At 39.2% G+C, this 9,062-nt stretch overlaps 1 non-coding gene across 1 annotated transcript; it reads left to right on the top strand.

The window, feature by feature from the left end:
• Positions 1–1,458: 1,458 nt before the first annotated feature.
• Positions 1,459–1,598, top strand: LOC111472654. The gene has a single exon (XR_002715472.1). It is a non-coding gene; the product is annotated as a small nucleolar RNA Z247 (small nucleolar RNA).
• Positions 1,599–9,062: the final 7,464 nt, after the last annotated feature.

Here is a 9,062-nt window from a genome sequence, read left to right as displayed (position 1 = left end):
TAAAAAAAAAAAAAAAAAAAAAAAAAAAGAATTGGATGAAAAGCATCATTTTTTAATGGGGACTGATAGAATTTGAAGGAAAGATGGAGTTGGTCACTATGTTGGGGGGAGACATGACTGTGCGACTGAAAATTCAAGTACCGTTGAAAAGACCAAATGAATGGAGGAATGACTAAGCACAGGCTAATACGAGTCAACTAGAAGAAGCAACTTGCTCAACTTGCTTGGATTACCTGACACAATCTTTCTAGAGAGCCCTTGCTCTCTAGATTACCCGACGATCGAATGATTTGAATAGATTGGATGGGTAGCAAAAGGGCTTGGAGATCCAATTTGTTTGTTTCCATATATTTTTTTAGTTCCAATTTATGTATCACGTGCATAAGGGTATTTTTGAGATATTGAATGGTTTGAATAGATGGGATGGTTCAGAGATTGTTAATTGGGCAGAATCTTCAATTTGGATTCTTATAATGGAACCGATTATGATAATAGTCTAATATGTATAATTATTTCAATTAATTATTTAGCATTACAAGGTTGAGTATTCTTTGTATTGGTGAGTATATTTTATACGTTAAACGTAGAATAGGTCATATGTATTTCTTGATTTGTTACCATTGATCAAGGCCCACCATGTAATACTCGTACTCATCTATATATACATAAGGTCAACACATCTATATATATATATATACATGAGGGGTCATTTATATATACATAAGGTCAACACATCTATATATATATACATGAGGGGTCATCTATATATACATAAGGTCAACACATCTATATATATATATACATGAGGGGTCATCTATATATACATAAGGTCAACACATCTATATATATACATGAGGTTGTGATCCATATACATCAATTCAACCTAATAAGAGCCAAGGTGGGTCATACCGATCAATTCAACCTAAAGAAGGTTTATTCATTAACAATGTCTACCATATCTTCTTCCTTCTCATCCACCATCTCCAACATGATCTCATCTACCATGGTGTCGACCTTTGGCTCAATCCCTCTCCACCAAGTTGTCACAATCCGTCTCACAAAAAACTTCATCATATGGCGCGCCCAGCTCCTCCACTACTATGGAGTACGAAGTTTATGGGCTACCTTGATGGTATCATTGCCGCACCTGCCAAGCTAGTCCCTTCCTCAACCGTTGCTGGTGCTGACCTGGTCTCTAATCCGGCCTATGATCAATGGTATAATCAGGATCAACAGGTTCTTAGTAGCCTTCTCTCCTCTATGTCTGAGGAGATTCTTCACAATGTGGTTGCCATTACTATGTCCAAGGAGGCGTGGGATACCCTACAACGGATGTTTTCATCGTCAACTCATGCTCGCACTATTCATATCTGTGTTGAGCTTGCCACATCCAAGAAACGTAATCTGTCTGTTGTAGATTATTTTCACAAGATCAAAGGGCTGGTTGCCGTCGGCTCTGCCTTGCGGGATGATGGCATGATCACGTATCTCCTTGCTGGTCTTGGCCCTAACTATGATCCCTTCGTCACCTTGATGACTATCAAGAGTGAAGCCCTCACGCTTGATGATGTGTTTGCACATCTAATGGTGTTTGAAGCTTGCCAACTACAACACCAGGTTGAACTTTAGTTAAATCCTAGATCTTCAGACAATTATGTTGGTCGTGGTGATCAGCAAAAGAACCGTGGGCGTAGGGATCGTGGTCGTGGTCGTGGTTGTGACCGTTCTAGAGGTGTCGTGCCCTCTCGTCTTGCTGGTGATCGTCGTGACTCTTCTACTCAAAAGTAATTATGAATTTTTTTTGTTTTAAATTCGGTCAAAAAGACCATTATCTAATTTAGGAGAGAAATGGCTTATTGGAGAGAGAAAAGTGATGGGACATTTATGACTAAAGTTAAAAAAAAACCATAAAAAGGGTTTTACCTATAGTTGTAAAATGGAACAGAGACAAACAAGGATGTAATAACAAAAAAAACTTTTTGAGAACTTCTCTCTCTCCCCATTCACATCCCTTTCAAAGTTTCATGAGAGTTAGATTCAGAGCGAGCGTCTTTTTCTCTCAAGTTGGTTTCAGAGCGGCTTTATTTTTCTACAAATTGGTATCAGAGCGAATTTTATTTCAACAAATTAGTATCAAAGCCGATGGCAAACATGATGGGACAAATGCCGCTACCACGATTGATGAAGACGAACTACGAGAATTGGAGCATCCAAATGAAAGCTTTTCTCGGTTCGCAAAACGCATGTGAGGTGATCGAAGACGGTTTCGAAGAATCAATTGATACCACAGGTTATACGGTGGCATAAAACATGGCGCTAAATGAATTGCGGTCAAAAGATAAAGCAGCATTATACATGCTGTTCCGGGCTGTTGACGAGTCAGGCTTTGAGAAGATTGCAAGGGCAACTACTTCAAAAGAAGCGTGGGACACTCTAGAAAAGGTGTTCAAAGAAACCGACCGAGTAAAGCAAGTGCGTCTCCAGACTCTGCGTGGTGAGTTGGAGAGCATGAAGATGAAGGATTCAGAAAATGTATTTGACTATATTACACACGTACAAACCGTGGCAAATCAACTAAATCAAAACGGAGAAATGTTACCCGAGACGCGGGTTGTGGAGAAAATCTTGAGGTCTTTAACAGACAACTTCGAGAATGTCGTGTGTGCCATAGAAGAGTCGAAGGACCTAGCGAAGTTCACAGTCGATGAGCTTGCTGATTCTCTCGAGGCATACGAGCAACGCAAGAAAAAGGAGGAGCCACTCGATCAAGCGTTTCAGACGAAGGCAACAATAAAGGATGTAAAAGTTCTCTACTCACAGAATTTTCTAGGTAGAGATAGTGGAAGCCACCAAAATGGTCGAGTCGCTCAAGGCAACACTCACGAAGAAAAATACCAGGAGAAGAGACTATCGAGCCAAGCAAATTGGTGTGGAAGAGGACGTATTCAAGGGCGTGGTCAAGGATACAATTCCAACATCTAGTGCTTTAAATGTAAAAAATATGGTCATTACATGAATGATTGTAACTCCGAAAAATATTACAATTGTGGCAGAATGGGGCATGTTGCAAAAGCATGTCGAGCCGGAAAAAGGGTGGAAGGAACAACCAACCTAGTCGTGGAAGACGTAACAAATGAAGGTCTTCTTTTGATGGCTCAAGATGAAGAGAACGTCAACAATGACACTTTGTGGTACCTCGACTCAGGGGCAAGCAACCATATTTGTGGTCACGAGCACCTATTCAAAGAAATGCAAAAGATTGAAGATGGTCATGTGTCATTTGGAGATGTGTCGAAGGTGGAAGTCAAAGGCCAAGGTACGATACACTTCTTGCAAAAAGATGGTGTGATGGGGTCAATCCAAGATGTCTATTACGTACCAGACCTCAAAACCAACATATTGAGTATAGGGCAACTCACAGAGAAAGGTTACTCGATATTCCTAAAGGACCGCCTACTACACTTGAAGGATAAGAAAGAGCTTTTGGTTGCTCGAGTCGAGATAGGAAGAAATCGAATGTACAAATTGAACTTAAGAAGCATACGAGAAAAATGTTTGAGAGTTGATGTAGAAGACAAGGCATCACTATGACATCTCCATTTTGGTCACCTACATCATGGCAGCCTTAAAGAGTTAGTGAAGAAGGATATGGTACATGTGCTACCAAACATGAACTTTGAAGGAAATTTTTGTGAAGAATGCGTTCTCAGCAAGCATGCGAGAACCTCAATTCAAAAGAAGGCTGAATTTTGGGCTAAACAACCTCTCGAGCTGATCTATACAGATATATGTGGACCAATTAACCCCGAGTCTTTCAGCAGAAAGAGGTATTTTATTTTCTTTATCGATGATTACTCACAAAAAACTTGGGCTTATTTTCTAAAAGAAAAATCCGAGGCGTTCGAGGTATTTAAAAGGTTCAAAGTAATGGTGGAGAAGAAAATTGGTAGACACATCAAAGCTGTACAATCAATAGAGGTGACGAGTATACGTCGACGGCTTTCATGGAGTACTGCGAGGAGCAAGGCATAAGATGATTTCTAACCGCACTGTACTCCCCTCAACAAAATGGTGTGGTCGAGAGAATGAACCAGACCACTCTCGACATGGTTCGCTCAATGCTTTTGAGCAAAAGGATGCCGAAGGAATTTTGAGCATAAGCCGTGCAATGCGCCATCTACGTACAGAATCGATGTCCACATGCAAAGTTAGGTGATCAAACACCACAAGAGGCTTGGAGCGAACAAAAGCCTACAATTTCAAATCTCAAGGTGTTCGGTAGTGTGGCTTATGCTCACATACCGAACTAACAAAGAACAAAGCTTGAAGACAAAATCAAAGATATATTTTTATTGGATATGATGAGAAGACAAAATGATACAAACTACTTGACCCGATCAGCAAGATGGTGATAGTGAGTCGTGATGTGCGAGTAAATGAAGCAAGCGAATAGAACTAGAACAATTCGACTGAAGTCAATATCGAAGTTGGAGAATCATCAGTCGCTGCACCAACAAACTCAGAAATTTTCAATGATGAAGATGAACCACGACAACCCGAAATGCGAAGTTTGCAAGATTTATATGACTCAACAGATGAGATACACCTTGTATGTCTTCTGGAAAATGCTGAAAATATCAGCTTTGAAGAGGCGGTGCGAGGCACGAAGTGGCAAACTACCATGGATGAGGAGATTAAAGCAATCCATCGCAACAACACATGGGAAGTGACAGAATTATCAAAAGGAAGTCAGCCCATAGGTGTGAAGTGGGTATTCAAGAAAAAGATGAATGCTCAAGGCGAGATTGAGCGGTACAAAGCGCGACTTGTTGCGAAGGGATACAAGCAAAAGGCGGGAATCGACTATGACAAAGTGTTTGCTCCCGTCGCTAGAATGGAGACAATCCGATTTATCATTTCCCAAGCAACCCAATTCAAATGGCCGATTTTTCAAATGGATGTCAAATCAGCATTCTTGAATGGTGTGCTTGAAGAAGAAGTGTATCTCGAACAACCTCCCGGGTACGTGAAAATTGGAAAAGAGAATAAGGTACTAAAACTAAAAAGGCGCTTTAGGGGTTGAAACAAGCACCGCGAGCATGGAATACTCATATTGACACATACTTCAAGAAGAATGGGTACAAGCAATGTCCCCACGAACATTCACTTTATACAAAGAAGAGTGGAGGTAATGTGATACTTGTCGCTCAATGACGCGAGAATTTGAGATGACAGACTTACGCATGTTGAAACTTTTCCTCGGTTTGGAGGTTAAACAAGGAGAAACAGGTATTTTTATATCACAGGAGAAATACGCAAAGAAAATTTTGAAGAAATACAAAATGGAAAATTGCAACCCGGTATCAACACCAATAAAACCAGATGCAAAGCTCTCAAAGTACGATGGAGGAGAACGAGTAGATACAAATAGGTACCGAAGCCTGGTGGGAAGCCTTCGCTATCTTACATGTACAAGACCAGATCTTTTATTAAGTGTCGGCATAGTAAGCCGGTTCATGGAGGAGCCAATTTATTCTCATTGGAAGGCGTTGAAGCAAATCCTACGATACGTTCAAGGAACATTGTCACTTGGGTTATTCTACTCAAGAACAAAAAATTACAAGTTAGTTGGTTACTTCGACAGTGATTGGTGTGGAGACATAGACGATCGGAAAAGTACATCGGGTTATGTATTCTTCATGGGCAACACAACATTTATTTGGCTTTCAAAGAAACAACCGATCGTGACACTCTTGACGTGTGAAGCTGAGTATGCAGCAGCATCTTGGTGTGTATGTCATGCAATATGGCTTAGAATTTTTTTTAATGAGATGGAGCTAAAGCAACGAGGTGCAACCATAATACAAGTTGACAACATACCAGCAATTGAGTTTGCCAAGAACCCAGCGAACCATGACGTCGATTTCATTTTATCCGAGATCATGTGAAGGAAGGAAACGTGAAATTGCTGCATGTGGCAAGACAGGATCAAATTGCAGACATCTTTACAAAACCGCTACCGAAAATACTTTTCTACAAATACAAGAAGATGACTGGCATGATAGAGGAGTGTATGGGAGAGAGAAATGGCTTATAGGAGAGAGAAAATGATGGGTCAATTATAACTAAATTTAGCCTTAACAAAAATATAAAAAGGGCTTTATCTATCGTTGTAAAATGGAACACAAAGAGAAAAGAACAAATGAGTGTATAATAACAAAAAAACATTTTTGATAACTTCTTTCTCTCCTTATCTCTCCCCTTTCGATACCCTTTTAAAGTTTCGTGAGAGTTAGATTGAGAGCGAGCGTCTTTTTCTCTCAAGTTGGTATTAGAGCGACTTTATTTTCTACAAATTGGTATCAGAGCGAATTTTATTTCAACATAATGTCGTTCGCTACTGCCATAGGATGGATGAGTCCAATCAAGATGAACCTACTTCTGCGGCACTGGCGGCTACTTTCTCTTACAAGATTGATCCAAATTGGTACAACGACAGGCTCCACTAATCATATCATTAGACCTGGATCGTCTCGATGTGCGTGAACGCTATCGTGGAGGTGAACAAGTTCAAGTCTGCAATGGAGCAGGTTTGCGAATTTTGCATACGGGTCAAACTCAAGCAAAAACCAGATGGCTCTATTGTTCTCTACAAAGCACGTCTGGTTGCTAAAGGGTTTAAATAGCAGTATGGTGTTGATTATGATGATACCTTCAGTCCAGTTGTTAAGCCCACTACCATTCGACTCTTATTATCTTTTGCTACTTCTCGTGGTTGCACTATTCGGCAGATTGATATTCAGAATGTCTTTCTTCATGGCTTTCTTAATGAACATGTTTATACGAAGCAACCCCTGGATTTGTTGATTCTCAACATCCTGGTTATCTCTGCAAGCTGGATAAGTCGCTTTATGGCCTCAAACAAGCTTTGTGTGCTTGGTTTTTTCGCCTAAGCTACAAACTATTACATATGGGTTTTACACCTTCAAAGGCTAATGTCTCTCTTTTCATTTCTAAGGAGACAGACATTCATGTATATCCTCATCTATGTTGATGACATTATTATCATCAACTCATCTTCTATGGCTATTGAGAAACTTCTTACACAACTTTAGGATGATTTTGCAGTCAAGAATCTTGGCACTTTGAGTTATTTTCTTGGAATTGAGGTCCGCCATACTTTCAATGGACTTGTTTTGACACAACATAAATACATTCAAGATTTATTATCAAGAACCAATATGCTCACATCCATGTGCTCACACCTATGCTTCCTAGTGAGAAGTTGTTATTGGATGGTGGTGAAAAGCTCTCACCTGAGGATATTACTCGCTACTGGAATGTCGTTGGTGCTCTCCAATATTTGTCTCTAACACAACGTGATATCTCTTTATGTGTCAACAGAGTGTGTCAGTTCATGTCTTCCCCGACTTCTGTACATTGGGTGGCGGTCAAACTAATTCTCTGTTATCTACATGACACTATTAATGATGGGCTTGTGTTTTACAAAATCCAGCACTGATTTGCTCAGTGCCTTCTCGGATGCTGATTGGGCCAAAAATCTTGATGACCGTCAAAGCACTGGAGGCTATGCGATCTTCTTTGGTGTGAATCTTATGTCCTGAAGTTCAAGGAAACAATCGACAGTTTCTCGTTCTAGTACGGAGGCCGAATACAAGGCGGTTGCTGATGCCATTGCCAAACTAATCTGGATCCAAGTCCTCTTGTGTGAGCTCGAGATTTTGCAAACGCGAGCACTTAGCCTATGGTGTGACAACATTGGTGCCACCTATTTGTCCGCCAATCCAATCTTTCATCGACAGACAAAGCATGTTGAGGTTGATTATCACTTCATTCGTGAACGAGTATCGACTCGTCACTTGATGTGCGGCTCATATCTTCCAAGGATCAGCTCGTCGATATCATGACAAAGCCACTGTCACCTCCACCTTTTGACAGTTTTCGGCCCAACCTGAACTTAGTAGTAGGGGGTTAAACATAAAATAGGTCATATCTATTCACAATAAGAGAATCTCTAGATTTATTGGTTTGTTACATGATCAAGGCCCACATATAATCCTCATTGTACACATCTATATATACACGAGGTCGTAACTCATATAGGTCACAGTGCCATTCAACCTAACATTATATAGCCGTAATAAGCATTATAAGCAAGTTGAGTATCCAATAATATTCGAATATATTTTATATATATAGTTAGGATTTGGTTAATAGTATATTTGATACATTTTATCTTATTTTCAGAATTTGGTAGGTAGAATATTTTCTCTTATTGTTAGGATTTATTTGTAGTTTGTATCTTATTTTAACGAACACTAAAGATTTTTTTAGTTCATTTTATCTACCATTCATTGTAACAAAAAAAAGCTCGACTAGGCAGTGACCAGACCTAACCATGTAAATAAAATGACAAACACTCCTTAAATAAAATAAAAGATGTACTATATATATTTTTTTATTTAGAAATATATATTTTTAGTCATCTTTTATCTATTAGGATGAGAGATATCTCTTACTTTATCTAATTTATTTAAATGAATTTCTCATAAAGTATTTATCGATTTTGTCGATATCCATCAAAATATGAATTTAAAGATCAGATCATATTATAGTTCTGAATCTTCAATGAGTGGGATCATATGGAAACCGCTACCCATCAGTATTTTCAAATTAAATACAGATGTGGAATTGATGATAAAGGTGAGATTGGGAATTATGTATGAACTAATCTATTGTGTCATGGTGCTCGCATTAGACGGGACTGAATGAGTTCGGTTAGACAAGATTGAATTCATTAATGTTATAGAAACTCTAATTGAGATAAGATTAATATGCAAACAAGATTAAAATGTTATTCGAGGAGAACCTCCACAAGAAAAGACAAGATTTCGTTCCAAGTTTTACATTCACACTGCATTCTATTAATACATTAACCCATGATCGTGCATCCCATGTGTGATGCTACCGTTGGAATGAAGTTCGAATTGAGGATCTTCCGTTATTATATGTGACACCCGAGTAAAAAATAGATAATTAAT

This window comes from Cucurbita maxima, unplaced genomic scaffold, assembly GCF_002738345.1.
Source record: "Cucurbita maxima cultivar Rimu unplaced genomic scaffold, Cmax_1.0 Cma_Scf00081, whole genome shotgun sequence".
NCBI lineage: Eukaryota > Viridiplantae > Streptophyta > Magnoliopsida > Cucurbitales > Cucurbitaceae > Cucurbita > Cucurbita maxima.
The sequence above is the reverse complement of the archived record's forward strand: the minus strand, read 5'-3'. Positions and strand labels throughout refer to the sequence as shown.